General features: G+C 51.6%; 1 pseudogene; it reads left to right on the forward strand.

The window, feature by feature from the left end:
• Positions 1-25,791, forward strand: part of LOC107126523 (SH3 domain and tetratricopeptide repeat-containing protein 1-like) — a 36,423-nt pseudogene extending 10,632 nt beyond the window's left edge.
• Positions 25,792-26,969: the final 1,178 nt, after the last annotated feature.

A 26,969-nucleotide genomic window follows, 5' to 3' on the forward strand; every position in this document is an offset into this window, starting at 1 on the left:
GTGATCTCAGCTCACTGCAACCTTGGCCTCCTGAGTTCAAGCGATTTTCCTGCCTCAGCCTCCCGAGTAGCTGGGATTACAGGTGCCCACCAGCATGCCTGGCTAATTTTTGTATTTTTAGTACAGATGAGGCTTTGCCATATTGGCCAGGCTGTTCTTGAACTTCTGACCTCAGGTGATCCTCCTGCCTCGGCTTCCCAAATTGCTGGGATTACAGGCATGTGCCGCGATGCCTGGCCTTGAATGTTCTTTCTATGGGAATTTACAAAAGCCAGCTTTTGAGTCTAGTGGCAGAAAACCTCTTCATTGTTTAGCTGTGCTGTGAGCTTGGAGGGCTTCAAGCCCAGCTGAAAAAGCTGTAGTATTCTATGTCAGTTGGCTGTCTTGGAGAACTTAATGAGCACTGGACTGGAGTGATACTGTCAGAGTTCATGAGCGGTTTGAGGCTCTCAAAGTCTAGATACTGGGGTTGCCCAAATACATCAGCTGGACTCACTATTTCTCTCGGGAGTCGGGGGGTGGAAAATGCTGTGGTCTTAACTCTGCTCTTAATTTTACAGTGCTGTTATTAATGGTAAGAATGATTTCATACGTTTGCATTTTGCTTTGTAATTCACAGAGAATTTTAAAATCTGTTATCTGATTTTATTCCCTCAGCAGTTCTGTGAAAAAGGTAGAGCACTTTCATATCTTCTGTTTTTCCATGATTCTCTTGTGGCTCACAGAAGCTAAGAGCCTTCACCAAGGTCATAGGGTGAATGAGTTGCAGAGCTGGGAGTAGAGGCTCAGGCTTCTAGGGACCCTGTTTCTTCCTTGATAGCTTGCTCTGGTGGCGCTGTGCTCAGGTAACTGCACATGCTCGGTTTGGTCTTTTGTAAATCCTTGCCCCATTTCGGGGGAAGTTCTTGGGAGGCTTCTATTCATTTTGGAGCATTTAAGTATCTTGTCCTCTCTCCCTCTTCCCAGATGCATGGGCATTTCTGCAGGCCCCCAGGCTGGCCCTTGTGCGTGGGGGCGTCTCCTGTCTCCACGTTGCTTGCACGCCCCGGGGCCCCCTCGTGCCTGCCTCCACACTGCAAGCTGTTTGGTAAATGTTACTAAGTCAGCATCGTTGTTTTCTAGAAATGGGACGGGGTATGGATGCCACGTTCTTTTCTGTGTGAAGTCTGCGATTGTATCATCTTGCCTTCCCCGTGTGTGCTCCTTGAGGGTGTCGCTGTGCTGCGGTCATCTGTGTTCCCTAGGGTGCCTCCCTTGGAGTTCGGGCGGTAGTAGACATGCAGTCAGTGTTCACGGCCTGAATGAGAGGAAGGCCAACAGAGCCATTAAATCTGGAAAATGACAAGTGAGGGAAAGGAATTTTTATTGAAGGCATGTGAAAAAGAAATCTTTTTGGAAAAGTTGACCTGTTTCTCAACTGGAGTTGAATTTCAGCTCAGAAAAGCAGCTGTGTGCCCAGAGGGATTTGGGATTTCAGTTTGTGACAGATGAATTGAATTTGTTGTTGTATGAATGTATTATCCTTTTGTGGTTTTGTTAGGCCTTTCTCCCAAATGCAATCGATTTTTCTATAAAAGTCACACTTCCTTTTTGAGAAGTGTAACACTAATTGTATGGGATGGTCTCCCAAAAGATTACCTGCCAGGAACCAAACACACTGCCTGAGACTTACGGCCCCTGGTTTCTGCCTGTGCAGCTGCAGGGCAGAGAGGCACGCTCGAGCTGAAATCAAGACGCGTGTCTGCATCTTCTCTTTCTTGACTGCTGTTTCGTCTCTGAGCTGGCCTGCCTTCAATGTCTAGGAGCTTGGTGGGTGTAGACACATTACGGTATGGAGGAGGGATATGGTGTCGCCACAGCCAGGAGGCTCGCTGAAGTCTCTGTTCTCTTCCTGCTCACTGCTCTGACTTTGTATGAGTCACATTTGTAGGGCTGTGCACAGCGGCTTACACCTGTAATCCCAGCACTTTGGGAGGCCGACCTGGGAGAATCTCTTGAGCCCAGAGTTTGGAACCAGTCTGGGCAACATGGTGAAACCCCATTCCTACAAAAAATAAAAATTAAAAAATTAGCCAGATGTGGTGGCTCCTGCCTGTAATCCCAGCTACTGGAGAGGCTGAGGTTCGAGAATCACTTGAGCCTGGGAAGTCGAGGCTGCAGTGAACCATCATCACGCCACTGCACTCCAGTCTGGTCAGAGCAAGACCTTGTCCCCAAAAAAACAAACAAACAAACAAAAATTCATTTGTAATAGTGGCAGTAGTTAACTTTTGAAAGTTTGAAGAAAAGTTTCTAAATAACCTGTGACCATGGACAACTTACTTAGCCTTTCTATGCCTCAGTTTCCTCATCTATGAAAAATGAGAGAATATGGTACTGATCTTACAGGATTTCAATGAGAACTAGACGAGATCAAACTCAGAGCCTGGCACCTCGTGAGTGCACACTCAATGTTATTATTTCAACATTTTAGAGGAAAAAGAATGCTAATGGGTCACTATGGCTAAACATAGTCTATCACTGGCGTTACTCATGGTATTGGAAGGAAGTTGAATTCCATATAGATAGTGTGATGGAGAAAGTATTTTCGGCATTGGCAGTATTTATTCAAAGAACAAAGGATGTGTCTGTCCTGTGTGGAGAGCCGTTTCCGCTTGTTTCTTTAAATGTTATGGGAAAAGCACTCGACCTTGTGCTCTCTGCCGGACAGCTTCAGTCTCCGCGTATTGATTTGGCCAATGGTCGCTCGCCATCATCATGGCAGCAGCAGTTGAAGGGACAGCTTGTCTTGATTTGCATTTTTGGGTGTTTGTGCTATTTATAGACAATTAAGACTTGGAAGCCTGTTTATGGCAAGCTGGTAAATTCAGCAAAACATGGAAAAACCTGTTAGCAGAGTTTGCACGTGTGCAGGCACAGAGCAGCCAAATAAACACACAAATTTTCCTGTATTTTAAAACTCTCTGGAAAAAAAAAAAAGACATTAAACCATTGCCCAGATGGCTTATAGAGCTAGAGCTTTTTCCTTGAAGTACGTGAGTATGACTGTCAGACATCTGAAACCCCAAGCCATCTTAAAACATCATTTGGATGCTACCCCCTACCCACCCTTTTTTTCCATTTGTAAGGGACAAGGATCCAGGAAGGAAAGTATTAGTTTACAAAGGCTTTTGTTACAATTAATCGTTCATGTTCTTTCTTTTGGTATCTTATTCTCTGTTTACATTTTTTTTTAATTTTTACATTTTTTGAGACAGAGTCTTGCTCTGTCACCCAGGCTGGAGTGCAGTGGCACGCTCTCAGCTCACTCCAACCTCTGCCTCCCAGGTTCAAGTGATTCTTGTGCCTCAGCTTCCTGAGTAACTGAGATTACAGGCGTGTGCCACCACGTCCAGCTAATTTTTATGTTTTTAGTAGAGACAAGGTTTCGCCGCATTGGTCAGGCTGATCTTGAACTCCTGAACTCAGGTGATCTGCCTGCCTCAGGCTCCCAAAGAGCTGAGAATACAGGTGTGAGCCACCGCGCCCGGCCGCTGTTTCCATTTTGTAAACACTAGCGTCACCCCAGTGTAGGGTGGCTAGGGGTATTCTTCTTTCCTGTTTCCTGGTGTATTTTCCTCTACAGCGTTGATCACTCTTTAACATACTTTTTGGTTATCTGTCTCTACCTACAAAAATATATGTTCGCTGTTATATCACCAGTGCCTGGCACGTAGATAGTCAGTCAATATTTGTTGAATGAATGAATGAATGAATGGGCTGAAAGAACCTTATTCTTTCTTCTGTCACTTCACACCAAATGCTTTTGGAAAATGCTATGTGAACAGGGATCGTAAGCAGCAGAGGTTATACACGTGGCTGTGGGATAGCCCGTCATCCTCAGATACTTGTCTGGAAGGAGGTGGAGTACATGAGTAGAAATGATACAAGATAACTTCTTCAGGAAATCAGCCAGGTGTCACAACTTTTCACATAGGCGTGTGATGTTAGTGTATGTGTGTATGAAGAGCTGTCGTGGCCTAGAATCACGGGCCTTTAGATCCCTTGTACAGATAGAAAAGTAAAGGTGGAGGCCCAGGAATGCTGTAGGCCACCGAGGTAGAGTCCCTGTCTATCCTTCTCAGTGTCCGGTCGCTTCTCAGTGCACTCCCCTCTTTACTGCTAAAGCCACTTTCCCTGACTCTGAATGTGTAACCACGAGGGGGAAAATGTCCTCCAGGCTCACAATTTGTGGAGAAAAAGCCCAGCACCTAAAATAATGTTCACGAAGTTTGTACCTAGAAAACGTGGCCATTTCTATCATATCTTTGAATTTCCCTCTTTCTCATACATTTTATAAACAAGACAGTAGAAGGAGATTTGTGAACAGCCACTTTAGAACAAGGGGGAAAAAATCAAATCTAGAACATTCCAGTTTCTGTTTTCTTCTCAGTTTAGGGCTGAGGCACTTTAGCTTCCTGTCTAAGGTACTACTCAAATCTGATTAGAAGCCATTGTGGGCTGGTAATTATCCGTAATTTTAGGAAGACAGATGCAGCACCAACTCTATTCTCTGATAGTAGGCTTAAGAATTTTAAATTTGCATGGCAGGAGAATCAGATGGTGAGGTGGGATAAGCGTTCAGATGCTTGGTCATTGATAGCTTTTTACTTCCACGTATCACATGGGGATTTGGGACTCGGGAAGCCCGCTGAGAACTGATGACTATCTGTCCCCTGAACAGCTGGGGTCTTTTTCATCCTGAGCTCAGAAAGATTGCTCCTACTGCAGCCAGGGAAGACAGGTTGTTGACTGGTTAGAAATCATGGCAGGTTATTTTCTCCACCCGCAGTTCGCAGTTGAAAAGCAGAGCTATCAAAAAGTTGTCTTCTCTGTTGTATTTCAAATCTGGGTGTTTAAAAAATTATGTAAGCAAATTAAGCATTTCTGTAATGGTAGTTGTGTGTGTTCTTGATGCGAATGAGAGGTGCATTCCCTTGTAAAATCTCTGGGACTTTATAGGAGTATGTGAGCCTTAGAACAAAAGTTGGTTTTCTAGATGATCACGTAGATATGATGCTGAGCACTAGACAAAGATGTTGATTGAAGCGATTTAAAAAAATTTTTTCTGAGTTCAGATTTTACACCAATATTTAGAAAATCAGCAAAAGAACTTGGAGGAATGTTCTCAGGCATCCAGTTCAGCCCCCTGCGCACATTGTCATAAAATCCGAGTGTGTGTACAGGGAGACGCATTCCTTTCTGTTCTCATCACTGGTCCTTTCCTGGCTCTGCACCTGCCTGTCATGCGCGTCCGCGCGAAGAGACCACCAAACAGGCTTTGTGTGAGCAATAAAGCTTTTTAATCATCTGGGTGCAGGCGGGCTGAGTCCAAAAAAGAGAGTCAGCAAAGGGTTATAAGGGTGGGGCCGTTTTATAGGGTTTGGGTAGGTAAAGGAAAATTACAGTCAAAAGGGGGTTCTGTGGCGGGCAGGAGTGAGGGTCACAAGGTGCTCAGTGTGGGAGCTTTTTGAGCCAGGATGAGCCAGGAAAAGGAATTTCACAAGATAATATAATCACTTAAGGCAAGGACCTGTCATTTTCACTTCTTTTGTGGTAGAATGTCATCAGTTAAGGTGGGACAGGGCATTTGCACTTCTTTTGTGATTCTTCAGTTACTTCAGGCCATCTGGGCATATACCTGCAAGTCACAGGGGATGCGATGGCTTGGCTTGGGCTCAGAAGCATGACATTGCCCTCTTCCCGACCTTCCCTACCTTTTCCCTCCTGTGCGGTTCTCTCACAAAGTGAATGGCCTCAGCCACAGCTTCTCTGCAGCTGCATCAGACTGTGGCGACAGGAGTGGTGGCTCCTGCAGGGCCTGCTGTCCCCACGGAGCCCAGTCTTGCTTGCGGCTGGAACCTGGTCACCATTTTGCACCGAAAGTACGTAATTCTACAGAACGAGAGCCAACATGCTGGGAATGGAGGTGTCTTTATCACGGTGCTCTGCATATTTTAATCTTGGGTAGAAAGTATGGAAAAGTATGTGATGCCTGTGGTTTGATGTCAGAAGGATGTTGTGAACTTGATGTGGACTGAGGATGTTCAGGTGCAACAGGCACCCCGGCTTCATTAAATGAGACTTCCCCACCTCCCTGCCAGGCATGCACAGGTGTATGGCCACATCTTATGTGTCATCCTTATCTAGAGTGCGCCTTGTCATGCTTAAAGTTACATGATGATATTCTGCCTCATAGAGTAGGTCCCAAACCGCATTCAACACAGAAATATACTCTTGCTATTATACATAGAAAGGGCTTTCATATACCAAGCGGGAGAGCAGTCCTAAAATCTGGGCTGGAATCACAGAAGGAAGGCTTTGGGAAGCAACAGATTCCCTAGTCCAAAGCTGGTTTTTGATGAACCTAGAAACAGGACCAAGAGAAGTGAATTTGCCTAAGGCCCTGACAGTGTCTCACGGTAGCATTTGAACCTAGCAGTTTCTTGACCTATTTCTTTAAATGATTAGTCATGCTTCCTCTGATTCCTATATAAACGTATTCCTCATTCATTCTTTTGTTTCAGTGAATTATTGCAGTGCTACCCCGTAACAGTATTGGAGTCAAAATGTGGCAGTGTTTATCCCTTTCCAAGGTTTTTAGTTGCACAGTTTGTCAAAGTTGTGCTAACAGTTTCTTGTTGGTTGCAAGGTGTCCTTTCAGAAGCCAATTGTGTGGTATATTGACGTTGATTGTTGGAGGTAGTTTGGTTAGAACGTACTTCGAGTGGCTGGCGTGGGCCTGGGGAACAGTGACAACTGCCTGCTTCATGGGCAGAGATGAAGTAATTGCTTCCTGGGAAGTACCATCCTCCTGGCCACACTCTCCAGCCCATTTCGTTTGTGTTGGTTTCCTCGCATCTGCACGTTTCTGGCTTCATGTGAGTCTCATTTATTGTAGCATATGACTTCAGGCTGTGGGGAAGAATGGCCATTTTAGCACAGAGATGCACACAAAGGAACAACTGGCTAAATGTGAGAGAAGACATTCTTAGAGGGGTTTCATTTTTTTTATTCTTTAACAGGCAGTCTGGGAAGCATTCTGGACATGTGGCCTGCGCTGTCACAGTTCCTCCCTGCAGGATCCCAGATGTTTGGAGATTTTAGTGATAACTGTTATCATTGAGAATGTCATTCTCACAGGCTCTAATAAGTCAGGATTTATTCAGTGTTAATTTGTTAAAGACAACTGTATTTCTAGCCAAATCCATGTGAGACGTTTCTCCTGGCAGTGTTGCTGGGGGTATTCCCGTGGCTTAGTCTTCGGGCAGCACACGCCTTTGAATACTGCTGAAGCTGTGAGTACCCAAAGCGCACTGGAGTACTTTTGCCATACGGGGTGTTAGTCACTGATACACGTCTCAGTCAGACCTGATGGATTCTTGACCCCTTCCTTTCTTAATTTTTTAATTTTTATTTTTTATTTTTGTTTTTTAAGAGCATAACCCCTAAGGTGGCCACCATGAATCTCTGGTGTTTTCAGTTGGCTGCAGCCTATTTGCCGTCTCTGGTTCAAACATATTCGAAGCCTGATGATGCTTCCCTCGGTTGTTCTTCTGCTGTGTGACCTCCGTGCCCGCAGGGTTCAAGAGTGTCAGAGCTGGGAGCCACCTTCACAACTACCAGGGTTTCCGGAACCTCCTTTATCTAGCCCTGGGGACGGAAGAGGTGTCATCAGAGTCGGAGGCTTATTAGGGTTACACGCCATTGATAACAAATGAGGAGGTTTTCTTTTATATAAGGGGAGCTTCTTATAATGTGCTTTAGTAGGGTAAAGAAGCTTTTGAGATTTGCTTTCTCTGGAAAGATAATTTGTGATCCTGCTGTTGCTTTCAACAAAAATATAATTTGCATACCAGTGCATGTTGTATTACTGAGCACTGGCTGACAAATGGTTCTTAACTCATCATTCACTCCGCCACTGTTTCTTGAATGGCATATGTGTGCCAGCTGTAGTAGGAACTTGCTAGGCTCTAGGACTAACCCTTATGAAATAGGGGTCCTGGGGGAAGCAAATGCATATAACTATAAACGTTTGAGGGGATATCAGAGGGGTGCCTATAGGTACAAAACTTTGTTCATTCATTGTCCCATCTAGGAGGTTTTGTGTCTTAGCAGCGTGTTCCATAGCAACCCATCCCTCTATCAAAATATTCATCATATTATTTTGAAATTCTCTGCTTAGGTATGTGTTTTTCTGACTACGTTTAGAACTGGTTAAGGACAGGCTATGGGGTAGGTATTATATATATCTACACACACACATATATTTATATATATACACATTACCATTGTAAATATACTATATATATATATACTCATATATATATTTCTCCCTCTCTATATATACATACACACCACACACATATATATACACACATATATATGAAATACACACACACACACACACACACACACACACACACTTCTACTGCCAAGCACAGAAAGTCAATACTAGGCAAGAGTTCTTTTAGTGTTCATGAAAAAATAGATGTGTTAGTTGAGAGCATCCTTAAGTTGCCAGGGGAAAGACAGGATGGAGTCACAAAGGGAGATAGTGTGTTTTTTTTCCTTTGTTTAACTCTTGAATTCGAAATAATCCAGACTTATGGAAAAGTTGCAAAAATAGTACAGAGAATTCCCATATACTCTTCCCTCAGATTCCCCAAACATTTCACCCCATTTGTACTTTCTTTCTCTGTGGATATAATTTTTTTTTTCTGAAATGTTTGAGAGTGGAAGGTAGCATGCAGGCAGGATGAAAGGCGGAAGGAGAGAGGTGGGTTGGGAGGCTTTTTTTTTTTTTTTGACCTTCTGAGATGGCGTTTCACTCTTGTCACCCAGGCTGGAGTGCAATGGCACGATCTTGGCTCACTGTAACCTCTGTCTTCTGAGTTCAAGTGATTCTCCTGCTTCAGCCTCTGGGATAGCTGGGATTACAGGCGCCCACCACCATGGTTGCCTAATTTTTTGTATTTTTAGTAGGGGCATTTCACCATTTTGGTCAGGCTGGTCTTGAGCTCCTGACCTCTGATGATCCACCTGCCTTGGCCTACCAAAGTGCTGGGATTACAGGCGTGAGCCACTGTGGCTGGCGATTGGGAGGCTTTTGCAGTAACCCAGAGCGCTATGATGAGGGCTGGACCTGGTTGGAAATGATGAGAAAGGTGAGAAGTGGTTAGGTCTGGCATATATTTTGAAAGGAGAGTTTAAATGGGTTGGATGACAAGAGAGAGAAAAAGAAGTTTTAAGGATGATGTCAAGGATTTTGGCCTGAGTAACTGGAAGACTAGAGATGCTGTTATTGGGATCGGGAAGACTATGGGAGGAGTGGGTTATAGCAGGGGGAATCAAAAGTGTGTTTTCGGCATGCTAAATTTGAGGTCCAAAAAGGGATATCAAGAAGTGTTGGCTGGGCGCGGTGCCTCACGCCTGTAATTCCAGCACTTTGGGAGGCTGAGGCGGGCAGATCACCTGAGGTCAAGAGTTCGAGACCAGCCTGATAATTATTAAAATCGATCATTGATGTTTACTAATTAATCATATTATTGCTCCTAATACTGCAGGGGGTGTATACCTACCTGTGATGTTGTTCCTAATATCCAGGGACAGAGAGCATGATTTTAGTTTTAATATCACAGTAGGTGTACACTCACCATGTGAAACTGATCCTAATATCCAGGGGGGTAGAATATGACATGACTCCCAACATAGCAATGAATGGACAGCCACCTGGTGATATTACTCCTAATATACACAGAAGAAGCGTATGATATTACTCCCAATATCCCAGGGAGGGTACAGCTCCTCTGTGATATGGTTCCTAGTATCTGGAGGGGGAGAGGATGATAATAATTCCAGTATCACAGGCTGTGTTCACCCGCCCTGTGATATTGTTATTAATATTCTGGAAGGGAGAGGATGATATGATTCCCCATAGAGCAGGAGGCGTACACCCAGCCTGGGATATTGTTCCTAATATCCATGGAGAGGAGAGGCTGATGTTACTCTCAATATGGCAGGGGGTGTACATCCACCCTGTGATATTCTTCTTAATATTCCAAGGCTGAGAGGTTGATACTACTCCCAGTATCGCAGACACCGTACACCCCCATGTGATATTCTTCCTGATATCTGGAAGGGGAGAAGATGGTATTAATCCCCATATCGCAGGAGGTGAACACCCACTTTGTGATATCTTTCCTAATATGCAGAGGGAGAGAGGATAATATTATTCCCAATATTGCAGAAGATGTACACGCCCCCCCATGATATTGTCCTTAATATTCCAAGGCACAGAAGACGATGTTACTCCCAATATCGCAGAAAGTGTACACCCCCCAGTGATGTTGTTCCCATGATCCAGGAGGGAAGAGGATGATATGACTTTCAACCCCTGCACCCTGCAATGCTCTCACCCTGCAACACCGACACCAGCTCAATCTGACATGGGACGAGAGGTGCTGGCTGGGGGTGTTCATTGCTTCTCTTTTCTCCCTTGCCAGACTCAGTAGAGGAAGCTGAGACCGAGCAGCCGCAGGAACAAGGTAGGTTTTGCCCGTGGCTCAGGCTTCCTCTGGTTATGAGCTGGGTCTTGGAGTAACACCGGGGGAGGGGACAGAGCTGAGTACAGTGGGCATTGGATGTGGCTGTCACCCCTCTGTGGTGTGGGCCGGGGACTTGAGGGACATCGCCTGAGGTGGGCCTGAACCTCCCGTCTACTCTGGCACTGGAGGCCGTGGGGTCCCACACTTCTTCCAATGAACATGCTGACCCCTGCCTGGTCACCGACCGAGGTGGGACATCCTTTCCACTGCTGGAGACCACATGTAGCTGTGGGTTCCTTCTTCATGACCTGGAGAAGCTGCAGTTCACCCTGTGCTCCGCCTCAGAGATGGGAGGCCACACTGCCCTCAGCGGGTAGCAGAATGCAGAGCTTTAGGTTGCAGGGGCCTCAACTGAGGTCCCTGAAGGGTCTGCTCCTTCCTGAGGGGAGCCAGTGGGGAAGGGAAGGCTGTTGTAGGTTTGCCTCAGGGAGGGGGTGGTTCCACCCTCTGCCAAAGTCACTGGAGCAAAGGCACGTGGCTCTCCAGCTGCCCCGGAGGCCAGGGTAGTGGCTGGGAGGGGCTGTGTGCCTCTGCCGGATTGGGGAGATTTCTTAGCTAATCTAGTGTAGTCAAGTCAGACATTTGCCTCTAAATCATATTTATTTATTTTTTTAATTCCAAGGCTTTACAGATGAATAAGGAGGCAGTTTGTACTGAAAATATTTTTTACATGTGAGCTTGAAACAGAGAGTCTGTTTAAATCTAGTTTTTTTCCTTCCCAGTAATGCCTCCTTTCATCCCAGGTTTTCCAACAGGAAATGTGCTTGTTTGCTCACCTCTGGGAGAGGGCTTTGGCTAGGAATCCACCAAAGCCAGCAGGCACCAGTGGGCTGCTGGAGCACGCTGGCCTTTGTTAACCCTTTAGGAACTGTGGGCTTCAGGTTTTCAGACCATTGAAGGTGAAGGTGGCCACAGGGGCCTGGAAGCTTTCCCATCCTTCCTGCAGCGATGGTCCGTTTCCCTGCACGGAGATGGGTACATGGGTACAAAAGCCCTGTCCTGTGCCGTCAGTGGCTTTACCAATTTTGCATAGCAGCTTTTGAGCTGATCAATAGCTCTGATTGGCTGTTGAGGATTTCATGGATTCCTGTACCCCACCGGGGGGCCCAATATGCTGACAAAAGTTACATTTGTAGTTGTAGTGCTGCATATACATGGGTCCAGTTAGAAGGCTTTGATTCTTTCTAAAGGGAAAGGCATCTCTGAGGGATCACTGAGCTGACATAGTCTCCTAAAACCATGCTGTGAGGTGGGCGACAAAGCAGGACAGGAGGGTGATTTTGTAGGAGAGTCGGGCCACGGGCCTGCGTGTTCTCTCTGTCCCCATAGTGCCGGAGTTCCTATGTGCTCCAGGCCCGGGTTTGCATTGCACATAATTCTCAAGGGCTCATGGCAAGCTGTGCCAGGGACACAGAGAGGGGGGATGTGGGGACCTTGTCCCCAGTGGACCAAGGACTCAATGCTGAACTCTAATCTGTCTAGGTGTTTTTGTGACTTGCAGAAATACCTCCACCTTGCCTGGGCCTGGAGCCACAGGCGACCCTGCCGAAGGTGAAGAATGTTCTAGAACAATGCAAGACCTGCCCAGGCTGCCCCCAGGAGCCAGCATCCTGGGGTCTCTGTGCGGCATCCAGCAACATGAGCTTGCAGGACCCCGAGGAGCCTTCCTTCTTCTTGGAAGCTGAGGACGACTGGGAGGACCCAGAGGCCCTGACCTCACTGCTGTGTTCCTGAACGCCCCCGGGTACAAGGCCAGCTTCTGTGGCCTGTACGGTGTGGCATGGCCATGGCTGAGCGGCATGTTCTGCAGCTTTAGCGACGAGGAGGAGCTGACTGGGCGCCTGGCACAGGCCCGAGGGGTGGCCAAGAAAGCTGGCCTCTTCATGGCCCTGGCCAGACTCTGCTTCCTCCTGGGGCCGCTGTGCAGCAGGAGGCTCAAGCTGTCCCGGGCCCGGGTGTACTTGGAGGAAGCACTGGGGTCCCTGGAGGGCAGCTTTGGGGACCTGTTCCTGGTGGTGGCTGTGTACGCCAACCTGGCCAGCATTTACCGGAAGCAGAACGGAGAAGTGTACACAGGTGGTTCCCAAAGCCATGGCCCTGCTCCTGGGGACGCTGGGTCACATCTGCAGCACCGAGGTGGAGGGAGAGCTCCTGCAGCTGGCCCTGCAGCAGATGGTGGGTGGCCAGAGCCTGCAGGCCGCGGCCCGGGCCTGCTTCCTGCTGGCCAGGCACCATGTGCACCTCAAGCAGCTCGAGGAGGCCCTGCCCTTCCTAGAGCTGCTGCTGCTTTTGCACAGGGACTCGGGAGCCCCAGAGGCTGCGTGGCTCTCAGACTGCTCCCTACTGCTGGCTGACATCTACTCCTGGCTCCTACTCCTGGCCGCAAGTGCCTGCCCCACCTCGTGCTGAGCCTGTGTCACGGTGGCCTCATTGAGGACACAGGACTCGCTGGCCGGCTCACTAAGAAGCGTGAACCTGCTGCTCCAGAATGCCCTCCAGCCCCACAGCCGCCCCACCCAGACTTCCCACTACCTCAGGCGAGCGCTGGCCTCCCTAACCCCGGGCACAGGCCACGTGCTGCGCGGCCTTCTCCACGCCAGCCTGGCCCAACTGTACAGCCACCGTGGCTATCACGGCCCAGCCATCACCTTCATGACACAGGCGGTGGAAGCCAGTGCTGTTGCCGGAGTCTGTGCCATCGTGGACCCCCTGGTGGCCCTGGCCTGGCTGCACGTGCTTCATGGACAGAGCCCGGTGGCCCTGAACATCCTGCAGTCTATCCAGGATGCAGTGGTGGCCAGCGAGGACCAGGAGGGTGTGATTGCCAACATGGTGGCCGTGGCTCTGAAGAGGACAGGCCAGACGAGGCAGGCAGCCGAGGGCTACTACTGCGCCCTACGGGCGGCTTGGTACCTGGGCCAGCGGAGGAACCAGGCAGTGGTGCTGGCCAACTTCGGGACCCTGTGCCTGCTCTGGGGTGCCAGAAGGCTGGCCCAGCACTACCTCCTGGAGGCCGTGCGGCTGTTCTCGAGGCTGCCCTGCAGGGAGTGTGGCCAGGACTTCACCCACGTGCTCCTGTAGCTGGGCCACCTCTGCACCCGCCAGGGCCCAGCCCAGCAGGACAAGGGCTACTATGAGTGGGCCCTTCTGGTCGCCGTGGAGATGGGCCATGTGGAGAGTGAGTGCCCCAGTTCCCCCTGTGCGCCTTCCGGGGCCACTCAGGTCAGGGCACACCTGGGGTTTGTGATTCGGAAACAAGTGGTGGTTTTTCCACCATCGAAAGTGCTGAGTCATGGCCAGCAGCCGATGTTGGCAAGCGCCCTGGAGACAGGCGGTTCCCATGCAGGGCCAGGTCCTCTGTGCCCTACTGAGGCAGCCAGCTCTTCCTGGTTTGCCCAGGGACCATCCTGCCTTGAGCATGGAAAGTCCTGCTTGCTGGGAATCCCTAGACATAACCCTGGGATCAAGGCAGGCTCTGCTGCGCTGGGACTTGGGGCCCCTCCATGAGCCAGGCCCTGACACCGGTTCTTGTGCCCGTGTGATCTGCTTGGTATGTTGGCAGCCTGCGCACCTGTCATCCCACTTCACAGGGGACAGGGGGTGGGTGATTGCCCAAAGCCGCAGAGCAGTTCATGCAGAGTGTGTCAGGCCCCACCCACAAATGGGGCTTGTGGAGTCCTCAGGTGGCAGGGACTGAGTGTGGGAATGGGAGCTTCAGGCCAGAGAAGCCACAAAAGTGTGAGTGGCGTGATGGCGGGGCACCAGTTGGCCCCGGGTTAGGGAAGCCTCTTTAGTGTGGAACCAGAGGGTTGAGAGGATTTAGTCAAGTAATAGGTGGTGGGGGAGGGGCTGGTGGTGTAGCCTGTGTGAAGCACCAGGGATGAGCGAGTGGGGGTGAGTGAGCGGGAGTGTGAGCGGGGATGAGTGAGTTGGGGTGAGTGAGCGGAGGTGTGATGGGGGTGAGTGAGCGGGAGTGTGAGCGGGGATGAGTGGGTTGTGAGCAGGGGTGCGTGAGTGGGGTGAGTGAGCGGGAGTGTGAGCGGGGATGAGTGGGTTGTGAGCAGGGGTGCGTGAGTGGGGGTGAGTGAGTGGGAGTGTGAGCGGGGATGAGTGGGGTGTGAGTGGGGGTGAGTGAGCGGGAGTGTGAGCGGGGATGAGTGGGGTGTGAGTGGGGGTGAGTGAATGGGGTGTGAGTGAACAGGAGTGTGAGCGGGGATGAGTGGGGTGTGAGCGGGGATGAGTGAGTGGGGTGAGTGAGCGGGAGTGTGAGCGGGGATGAGTGAGTGGGGTGAGTGAGCGGGAGTGTGAGCGGGGATGAGTGGGGTGTGAGCGGGGATGAGTGAGTGGGGGTGAGTGAGCGGGAGTGTGAGCAGGGATGAGTGGGGTATGAGCGGGGGTGAGTGAGCAGGGCTTATGCAGGGAGGTGCAGAGTTGGGAGCGGGTGGGTTGGGTGCTGGATGGTGAGAAGCTCTTCTGGAGAGCTAAGCAGGGCCTGGGGCCTCAGGCTGTGGCTTGGCCTTTTCCCCAAGAGCACTGGGGAGCCATGGGGTGCTATCGAACAGTCACTGCAGACTGAGCAGTGAACGGACAGTAGGTGGGCAGGGCTGTCTGAAATCTAGGCCGCAGAGGATAGATGAGGAAGTTGAGTCCAGGAAAATGGCTGAGTCGAGGGATACTGTTGAGTCCCCTCTGCCTTGCAGCGCTTTGTCATGGCATCGTGAGACCACTCAGAGGTGCCTCCTGTGGCCTGGGCCAGAGCCCCAGGGGCTGTGACCAAACCTGCCTATTTCCCAGCACAGGCCTGGCACCCACTCCTGGCCCTAGGAGGGATGAGATTTTGGAAAGGACCATGTGAAGGGGCCCTGGTCCCATATATCTGCCCAAGGAGGGGTGGGGGGTTCTGACCCAGGCTTCTTCCCCAGGGGCATTCTCTGACTGGAAGGAGACCCTCCAGGAACCCAGCGCCCCAGCCCCCACTGCAGCTTCCGGTGGCTCCTGGCACAACAGCCTGTGGCACCTCCTCCTACGAGGCCCTCCCCGGCGTGCTGGGGGATTCAGACTTGGAAATGCAGGCCAGGGAACGGGGATCATGCTTCCCTGTCTCCCCACCCTGAGCTGAACAGTCGAGGAGACCGAGGGTGCCGCTGATACCCCACATGCTTCCTTGGGGTCATTTTTGAGTCACTTTCGGTAGTTTGTGTCCTTCTAGGAGTGTGGCTGTTGTGTCTGGATGGTCTGATTTCTTGGTGTACAATTGTTCGTAGTGTTTTCATGGAATCCTTTTATTTCTGTCAGGTCGGCAATAATGTTTCCTCTTTCATTTCTGATTTTAGAAACTTGGGTTTTTATTTATTTATTTTTATTAGGGATGGGGTCTCATCATGTTCCCCCAGGCTGGTCTTGAATGCTGGCCTCAGCGATCCTTCCACTTCCGCCTCACAAAGCGCTGGGATGACAGGCGTGAGCCATGGTGCTCAGTCTCTGATTTTAGTCATTTGTGTCCCGTCTTTCTTTTCTTGGTCAGTCTGGAGAAATATTCGTCAATTTTGTTATTATCTTCAAAAAACCCACCTTCGGTTCTGTTGATTATCTCTTTTGTTTTTCCATTCTCTGTATTTTTACTTCCCATTTCCACTCTCACATTTATTATTTTCTTCCTTTTATTCACTTTGGGTTTAGTTCTTTTTCTAGTTTCTCAAGGTGGAAGGTTAAGTTATTGACTTGAGATTTTTCTTCTTTCTTTGAATGTAGACATTTACAGTTATAAATTTCCCTTTCAGTGCTGCCTTAGCTGCATCTTGGAATTTTTGATACGCTGCGCTATTTTTTTTTTTGTTTTAAAGACAGAGTTGTGCTCTATTGCCCAGGCTGGGGTGCAGTGGTGCAATCTTGGCTCACTGCACCTTCTACCCAGGTTCAAGCCATTCTCATGCCTCAGCCTCCCGAGTAGCTGGAATTACAGATGTGCACCACCCCACCTGGCTAATTTTTTTTTTTTTTTTTTTAATAGAGCGAGACGGGATTTCACCATGTTTCCCAGGCTGATCTCAAACTCCTGGACTCAAGAGATCCTCCCGCCTCAACCTCCCACAGTGCTGGGATGAGAGGCGTGAGCCACTGCGCTGGCCCGGGCTGTGCATTTGTTTGCATTCTTCTCAAATTAGTTTTCGGTTTCCCTGATGGTCTCTTTGACTCACTGGTTGTTTAGCAGTGTGTAATTTCCACGTATTTTTGAATCTCCCACATTTCCTTCACTGTTGATTTCCAGTTTCGTGCCAGTACAGCTGAAGAACACCTCTGCTTTTGTCTCAGTCCTTCTCCATTCACTGAGGCTCATTTTGTGACCTGGCACATGGTCTGTCATGGGGAATGTCCCATGGGTGCTCGAGAGGACGGTGTATTCAGCTGTTGTTGGGTGGCGTGTGTGACAGATGTCCATTCGGCGTACCTGGTTTCCGGTGTTAATCTCCGGAATGTTTCTGACACTAGAAAATCAGAAGCTTTTGACCGTTCCCAGTGCCCTGGCTTTGGGAGAGGCCAGTGAACCTGTGGGTTTGGAGCCTGGTGCCATGAGAGAAGCATGTGTGGGAACGCCAGGGGCCGGCTTTGAATCCCATTCCCCCAACATGATGCCGTGTGTGGCAGACATGACGCTTGGCTTTGCTCTCTCAGGGTTCCATCTGCGACAGGGGCTACTTGTGCCCCTGGCCTCATCAGCTCAGGCTGAAGGCGGCCCTGGTCCTGGCCAGAGGGGCTTTGTGAAGCAGAAATAGATGGCCTGGTGCAGGGGCCGAGCCTGGCCAGGACCTCGGCCCTGGGAGTTGTAAAGAAGGCCGGCCTGTACCATGAGCATCTGCATCAAGCTGTGCCCATGTCACGGTGTGCTCGGTGTCTGCCCTGGCACGGGTACATGGCCTGTCTGCACTCAGGCTCCCCGCCTATGGGGCCCAGGCTCACAGAGGTATGAAAGAGGCAAGCACGGCACCGGGGTCTCCGACCCCAGCCAGCCTCGCTTCGATGCTGGGAGACTAACGTCTTCCATTTTGTCCTCTGCCCAGGCCAGCTGCAGGCCGTCTAGCGGCTGTGGTACTTCTACAGCGCCGTCATGCCCAGCGAGGCCCAGTGTGTCATCTACCACGAGCTCCAGCTCTCCCTGGCCCGCAAGGTGGCCGACAAGGTGCTGGAGGGGCACATCCTGAAGACCATCAGTCAGCTCTACCTGTCCCTGGGCACGGAGTGGTAAGGGCTGGCTTTGCAGTGGTGGAGGTGGGGGCAGGCAGGGCAGGGAGAGGGGCACAGGGAAGCTGGCCCAGGGCGCCAGCAGCCCCTCTCCTTTTGATCATTTGGTTCTTTGGCATCAGATGCTTTGAGCTGGTGGGCCTGGGGTCGTTCCAGGGCTGCTGCTGGCCCGTGAGTCCCAGCTTGAGCCTCCCTTGTTGGGTCAAAGGTCATCTCAACCCCAGCAGAGGCAGTACGTGCACTCTGGGCTGTTCTTCCTACTGTGGTGGCTTTTGTCGTCTGACCTCTGCCTGCCCCGAATCTTCCCTCCTGGCCTTCATCTGTCCCCTTAAATGTGACCACAGCAGCCACCTGTGGCTTCTCTCCCACAGAAGACAGAGCCAGTTGTGTCACCTGCTTCCCTGGGGCACGGTTTCCAAGGTCTCACGTCCCATAAGTGGCCTACTCGGCTTCCCCCAAGCATCCTGACCTGTTGGGGTAACCATGGCCCTGGCCACCCCACCCATAGGGCCCAGTGACATTGCTGCAGTCACACCCCCTCGAGTGTTGGACTTACTGAGAGAGCAGGGAAGGAGCCAGATTCCATGGCGACCCAGGAGACTGGCTCCAGTCTTGGCCTCAGGTTCACAGAAGGAAATGGGCCAGTGTGCTAGAGCCATGCTTCTCAAAGTGTAGTCCCTGGACCAGTAGAGCAGCATCCATGTCACCTAGGAGTTTGTGGCAAGTGGGAGTTCTAGGGCCTGCCCCAGGCCTGTGGAACCAGAAGCTCTGGGGGCAGGGCCAGCAATCTGTACAGACCGGCCTCCGGGTGACTGTGATGCCTGCACACCTTGGGAACCATCGGCCCAGATAGCCTCTGAACACTAACGGCTCCTGGTGCATCTGGAGAAGACACAGGCCATGTCTGGGAGGCAGGGGAGATGGACTAGCACACTCCTCCTGCCACAGGGCAGCATGATGCTCGATTCCCTCAGAAGGATGTCCTTCATCTTTTCCATGCCGTGTGTGTTCACCCTGGCCCTCCCAGCAGCCTGGGAAGGGCAGAACACTGCACACACGAGAGGGCCGTTCCCAGTCCCCACATTCCAGGTTCATCTGTCACCAGACCCACGGGTGGAGGCAGACTGGTTCCAGGAGGATGAGAGCCCTTGTTCTGACACCTGTGTCTGATTCCAGGGCCTACAAATCCGCTCTGGACTACACCAAACGAAGTCTGGGGATTTTCATTGACCTCCAGAGGAAAGAGAAGGAGGCGTATGCCTGGCTGCAAGCAGGGAAGATCTATTACATCTTGCGGCAGAGCGAGCTGGTGACCTGTACATCCAAGTGAGTGGCAAGGGATGCAGGAGGACCCCTGTGCTGTTCACTCTCTGTCCATCCACCCATCCATTCATCCTTCCATCATTTATTTACCTGTTCATCCTTCCATCCATCCATCCATTCTTCTGTCCATCCATCCATCATCCATCCATCCACCATTCATCCATCCTTTTATCATCCATTTATTCACCCGTCTATCCATCCATTCACCTGTCCATCCACCCATCCATTCATCCTTCCATCATCTATCTGTTTACCTGCTCATCCTTCTATCCATCAATCCATCATCCATCCATCCATCCATTCTTCCATCATCTTCCCATACACCTGTGGGTCCTTCCATCCATCCATCCATCATCCATCCATCCATCCATCCTTCCATCCTTCCATCATCCATCCATTCATCTGTTCGTCTTTCCACGAATCCATCCATCCATCCATCATCCATCCCTCCGTCCATCCATCTATCATCCATCCATCCTTTTATCATCCATTCATTCACCTGTCCATCCATCCATCCATTCACCTGTTCGTCCATCCATTCACCTGTTCGTCCATCTATCCATCCTTCCATCTATCTTTCCATCATCCATCCAACTGTTCATCCTTCTATCCATCTATCCATCCATCATTCTTCTGTTCACCTCTTCGTCCATCCATTCACCTCTTCGTCCGTCCATCCATCCATCCTTCCATCCATCCATCCTTCCATCCATCCATTCTTCTGTCCATCCATCCTTCCATCCATCCTTCCATCCATCTTTCCATTATCCATCCAACCATCTTCCATCCATCCATGATCCATCCATTCACCTGTCCATCCATCCATCCATTCATTCATCATCCATCCTTTTATCATCCATCCATCCATTCACCTGTTCATCCATCCCTCCATCCATTCTTCCATCCTTCCATCATCCATTCACCTGTTCATTCTTCCATCCATCCATCATCCATCCATCCTTCCATCATTCATCCACTCGTCTGCTCATCCTTCCATCCATCCATCCATCCTTCTATCATCCATCCATTCACCTGTTAATCGTTCCATTCATCTGTTCATCCTTCCATTCATCCATCCATCATCCATCCATCCATCCATTCGTCCATCCATCATTCATTCATTCAGCCACCATCCATCCACCTGTTCATCCATTCATCCATCCATCCTTCCATCATCCGTCCATTCACCTGTTCATCCTTCCATCCATCCATCCTTCATCCATCCATCCATTTATCCATTCATCCATATATCCATCAATCCATCTATCATCCATCTATCCTTCCATCATCCATCCACTCACCTCCTGTTCATCCTTCCATCCATCCATTTATCCATTCATTCATCCATCCATCCTTCCATCCTTCCATCATCCATCCATCTTTCCATCATCCATCCTTCCATCATCCATCCATTCATCCATTCATCCTTCCATCCATCCATCATCCATCCAGCCATCATCCATCCATCTGTCCATTCATCCATCCATCCTTTTATCATCCATCCTTCATCCATTTATCATCCATCCATTCACCCGTCTATCCATCCATTCACCTGTTCATCCATCCATCCGTCCATTCATCCTTCCATCAACCATCCATTCACCTGTTCATCCTTCCATCCTTCCATCCATCCACCTGTTCATCCTTCCATCCATCCACCATTCATCCATCCACCATTCATCCATCCATCATTCATCCATCCATCCATTTATCCATTCATCCATTTATCCATTCGTCCATATATCCATCCATCATCCATCCATCCTTCCATCAACCATCTACTCACCTCCTGTTCATCCTTCCATCCATCCATCATTCATCCATCTATCCATCTATCCATTCATCCATCCATCCTTCCATCATCCATCCATTCATCTGTTCATCCTTCCATCCATCCATCCATCCATCCATCATCCATCCATCCATCATCCATCCATCTGTCCATTCATCCATCAGTCCATTCATCCATCCATCATTCATCCATTCTTTTATCCATCCATTCACCCGTCTATCCATCCATTCACCTGTTGTTCCATCCATGTGTCCATTCATCCTTCCATCATCCATCCATTCACCTGTTCATCCTTCCATCCATACATCATCCATCCACATATCTGTTTATCCATCCATCCATCCATCCATCCATCATCTATCCATGCTTCCATCATCCATCCATGCTTCCATCATCCATCCATCCACCTGTTCATCCTTCCATCCTTCCATAATCCATCCTTTCTCCCATCCATCCATTCACCGTTCGTCCATCCATCCACCGTTCGTCCATCCATCCATCATTCATCCATCCACCCACCAATCTACCTATTAATCCATCCCTCCATTCATCTATCTGTCCATTTGTTTATCCACACATTCGTCTATCCACCATCTATCCATCCACATGTACATACATCATCTACCCTCCACCCATCCATACATTATCTACCCACCCATACATACATACAGACATACACACAAAATTCCACCCACCCACCCACCCATCCATCCATCCACCCACCCATCCACCCATCCATCCATCCATCCATCCAAGCATTCATCTATCCGCACACCCATCCATCCATCCATGTGTCTACATCTCCTCATCCATTCATCCATCCATCCACTCATTCCTAAACCACTGCTGAGCACCTGTTGTGTGCCTTTTCCCTCCCTCCAACTGGTTCCCTCACATCCTCCCCCAGTGGCCAGCATCTTCTCCCTGAGGGCAGAGGCGTGGCCCCTCACAGTGCACAGCACCTGCTGGTATACAGCACATGCTCAAATAATGTGACCACTCAGTTAACACACAGAAGAGCTTGCTCCAAGTGACACGTGGCACATCTCCTTACAAAATGAATCTATCATAGTGGCTGTTTTCAGAGGCTTTTCCAAACACAGTGTGATCTGGAACAAATTGTGAAGCCCACGAGCCTGGTGAAGCTTTCATTATTGAGCACCTGCTGTATATCTCCTTGAGCTGAGGAGAGGGATCAAGAGCTCATGGCCAAGAGAGGACCAGGCCCACCCACAAACACTGCTGATGTGGCAGGGATGTGGCAACGCAGAAAGGTGCCAGGGGCTGGGCTCCCAGCAATCTGGGGGCCACGGAGACTGTTTTGAGTGCAGGGGGAGTGGGCTAGGGCTAGCCTTGTTGGTAGGATTCACAGGTATCGGGCTCCTGGGCTGCAGCTGCTCAGTCACCTCCTGGCACTCAGGTGCATCAGTTCATTGTCCTCATGCCAGTGGTGGGGGCAGCCCTCATGCACAGGGTTTGAAAAATGCTCAGGTGTACCTGTAGTGTGTGAGAGGAAGGAGGCTGGCAAAGGTGCGCGTAGCCACCTCGCTAGGTGTGGGTCTTGAGGGAACTTCTGTCTCCTTTCAGGTGGCACAGAATGTGGACCTGTACACAGGGAACCCCAACCTGGGGCTGGAGCTGTTTGAGGCAGCTGGAGACATCTTCAACGGGGCCTGGGAGCGGGAGGAAGGCATGTCCTTCTACCGGGTGAGCTGGCCTGTGGGCTGATGTGGGTGGGCCTCAGTGGGGCACCTGGAGGCTGAGGTACAGGTGTGGCACGGTAGAGGTCTCCCACCTGGAGGCAGGGCCACCCATGCACATGATGAGTTTCCAAGTGGTCTCACCGGAATGATATTGACCGTGCCCCTGCCCGGGACAAACGCTCAGGCTCTGGACGTGACAATGGCTGTACCTTTGTACCTGATGACCTCAAGCAACCATGAGTGGGAAGTCCTGTCCCCATCTTCCAGATGAGGAAACTGAGGCTCAGAGAGGCACAGAGACATGTCAAAGGACACACAGCATCAGTGGGAGGCCCAGGTCTGCATGTACCCCGAAGTGGGATGGCTTCTCCCTTCCTCTGAGCTCACAGTGTGGCTCAGCCCTGGGCACAGATAAATGTGGTGTTTTTAGAGCAGAGAGGAGTGCTGGCTCCCCCCAGAGAGGAGTGCTGGTCCACCTCAGACCAGACTCCCGGTGCCCAGGTGGGAGAGGCTGGTCTGAGGCTGTCGAGTGTAGCTGGATGGGCCTCAGGTGACTCTTCAGCCCCCAACTTGGGTGTCTGAACTGTGTGTTATCCCAGAGCACAGAGCTGTGTTGAGGTGCAGGGGTAGCTGGGGCGTGGGAAGCTCCAAGTACATGTTTGAGCTCTGAGGAGGGCTGTGGGCAAGGTGGGTGCTGCGGGAAACCTGACCCCACCTGCCTGTGTGGTAGGACCAGGCCCTGCCCCTGGCAGTGACTACGGGCAACCGCGAGGCAGAGCTGCAGCTACAGCTGTGCAACAAGCTGGTGGCACTCCTGGCCACGCTGGAGAAGCCCCAGGAGGTCTTGGAGTTTGCCTACATGGCCCTAGCACTCAGCATCACTCTGGGTAAGTCCCCTGAGCCCCCACCCTGCCAGGACCCACATTTTGCCAGAGCCCAGCCTCCAGGTCTGCAGGCCAGGAGCTGAAACAGCTGCTGGATTTTCCTGGTCTCCTGTCCAGGCAGGCAGATCTGCCCAGCTGGCTTCCCCGTCCGGCTGTGGGGCACAGCCCGAGGTCTCTCACGCAGTACAGAGCTCCCTGCCTGACTGAGCTCTGCTTCCTCTGCCTGTTCCTGCTGCTGACCACAAGGGCCGCCCAGTGTGCCCTCTGCCTTCCAGACATGCCAGGCATCTCGTTGGTTCCTGTATGTGTCAGGCTGAGTGGCACATTCCCTTTCTCTTGTGCCCTTCCCACCCTTATCAACCACATGGCTCTCTGGCTGATAAAATCCCAGTTCCCCTTCCAGCAGTCTGCCCCTTAAGGCCAGGTATCCCCTGGTGCTGTGCCAGGGTCGTCTGTCCCCCTCCAGAGACAGGGAACCCTAGGCAGGCCACATGCCCCAGCGCCTTGTGCCCCGTGGCCCAGTACACAGTAGGTGTGTAGCTGACTCCCCAAGGTAGGGGTTCTGATCGTGACACACCCAGGAGGAGTCAGATGTCACGTCGTTGGGTTGCCTGGAGCCGGGGTCCCGGGAGCACCTGGACTGCATGGCTTTTGGGCTCCCCTGGTTAAAACCAGTGAGCAGCCGGGCGCGGTGGCTCACGCCTGTAATCCCAGCTCTCAGGGAGGCAGAGGCGGGAGGATAGCTTGAGCCCAGGAGTTCGAGACCTGCCTGGGTAATATAGCGAGACCCCGTTCTCCACAAAAAGGAAAAAAAAAAAAAAAAAAGACATAAACCCAGTGAGCAAAGGCAGGTGGCTATGTGTAGGCACAGAGCTGGGCCATCCAAGTCCGACTTTGCCAAAGCCTCACAGTAGACAGGGGCAGGCCTTATTAGTTCTGCTTTGCAGATGTGAAAGTGAGTCTGGGAACCTGGAAGGGAATGGCCAGAGCTGCCCAGGTGACCACAGGTGCCTGGAGGCAAGCCAGATGTGCTGCCCGGGGTCTGCATACCTGCTCCTGAGGGGCCTGTGCCCTCCCTGCCCCAGGGAGCCGCGTCCTCACACCTGCCCCTTTGGCCTGCATCCCAGGGGACCGGCTGAACGAACGCGTGGACTACCACCGGCTGGCAGCCCTGCACCACCGGTTGGGCCATGGCAAGCTGGCGGAGCACTTCTACCTCAAGGCCCTGTAGCTCTGCAACTTGCCCCTAGAGTTTGACGAGGAGACCCTCTACTACGTGAAGGTGTACCTGGTGCTCGGTGACATCATCTTCTACGACCTGAAGGTGGGTAGGAGGGGCAGGGCTTGGGGTGTTCCCGGCCCCCTTGGAGTGAGATCTCCACCCAGACCCCAGAGGCCTGGGTTCCAGCCTTCCTTAGGAATGGCCCAGTGGCCTCCTGAAGCTCTGTACCCAGCTGGAGGAGCCGGCAAGCTTAGCAGATACAACCCAGCTCCCAAGATGGCCAGGCCCCAGCCTCAGGAACTCAGTCTCAGCCAGGGAGGCTGACACATGAGTGTGCAATGGTGGCCTCCGAGTAAAGAAAGGGGATTGTAGTCAGGGGGGCCCTCCTGGAGGAGGTGACACCAAAGCTGAGTCTTGACAGTCAAGTGTCAAGTTGCATTTAACAAAGAAAACAGGGTTGGGAGAAGGACATTTCGGAGGACGGCATCATCCTCACATTGAATTCACGTTGCAAGATCAAATCCTGGCACCTCCTCTAGGAAGCCTGCCCAGGGTGCCAGCCTGCACTGAGCAACTCCTTCCTGGAGTCCCGAGACACCTTGAATCTTCACACCACCCAGGAAGGGTGGGGTGGGACCCCAGTGTCTTACCATTGGGTTCACAGACAGGGAAACCCCAGCTTAGGGCAGGTGCAGTGGGGCGGGGCCCCAGCCAGCCAGGCTGAGGCCTTGCTGGGTCGGGTCTGTCTCGAGGGAAGGTGCTGTGCTCCCTCTGCCCCCAGCCCTGCAGGGGTGGAGAGCTGGGACTGGCAGACTCAGACCTGGGGTGTCTCCACCCCTCTGCCCAGCAGGCACCGCTCCCCCTCAGCATCGCACCGGCGCCGCGTCAGTGCTCCTTATGGGCTGAGGGGCCAGGGCGCTCCAGTCCAGGGGCCGAGATCTTGGCGGCCTTAGAACAACATGGGGAGCTGCGGCAGCCCTAAGACCCCGCCCCGTTTCCCCCACCGCAGGCCTGGGGCTGCCCGGGAGCCCTCTGCCCAGTGCTGGCGACACCTGGTGGTCAGAAGTGGTCCCTGTGGTCTCCCAAGTCCCAGCCAGACAGGGAGGTGCCAGGTGTCAGGCCCAGAGGGACGCTGCTCACCGCTCAGGGGCTTGCCTGGGACCCAGGGGGACTGGCCTCCCAGAAGAGGCCTTTATCTCTCTTGGTCAAGCCTGCCGCCCATTCCGCCTGTCCAGGAGAAAGGAAAGGGCCAAGTAGTACCTGAGAGGCCAAAGTCCACGGTTGGGGTCGAGGGGCAGAGGCCTCCTTCACCTACTTCCCATGCACAGTCCTCCTTCCCATGTACAACCTTCCTTCACCTCCTTCCCGTGCACAACCTTCCTTCACCTCCTTCCCGTGCACAACCTTCCTTCACCTCCTTCCCTTGCACAGTCCTCCTTCACCTCCTTCCCATGCACAGCCCTCTGGGCCTCATCGTGACTATGCTGTCAGCGCGGGCCAGCTTCCCACAGGGAGGCTGCCTTGGAATTCCCCAAGGGCGGCTGTCTTTCCAAGGCTACACCCTCCTCCTTGTATAGGAGGCTCTGGACCCAGGGCCCAGAGGAGTGGGAGAAAAAGCCGGGCTGGATGGAGCCTGGAAGGCTGGCAGAGAAGCAGGGGTAAATGGGCATCTTTGCCAATTGCCTCTAAAATGGGGTCCCCTTTAGTCTACACGTGAGAGTGAGCCCTGGAATAGGGTGGATTAGGTGTGTCCTGGCTCAGCCTGCCACTCACTAGCTGCTTCACACACTACAGGCACATGGAAATGCACACGCAAATGCACACAGACACAGGCACATGCACACACAGGCACGCACACACACAGGCGCGCGCACACACAGGCATGCACATAGGCACACAAACATGCACAAGCACATGCACAGGCACACGCAGAGACATATGCTTTGGCTGGCTCCTTCCTGTTTAGTTGGGAAGCCCCCACCCCTTCAGGAAGCCTTTGCCTTCCACCCCCGGCTGAGTCTGGGGCCTCCTGGGCTTCCCTCTGCCACAGCCCGGGCCACCCTGTGTGGTCAGTGTTCACTCAAAGGTCCCTCAGACTGGGAGCAAGAACGTTAGGCTCAGCCACGCACCCAGCACAGAGTCCAGTGTTCGGCTGGGCTG

This window comes from Macaca fascicularis, chromosome 3 (assembly GCF_037993035.2).
Source record: "Macaca fascicularis isolate 582-1 chromosome 3, T2T-MFA8v1.1".
Classification (NCBI taxonomy): domain Eukaryota; kingdom Metazoa; phylum Chordata; class Mammalia; order Primates; family Cercopithecidae; genus Macaca; species Macaca fascicularis.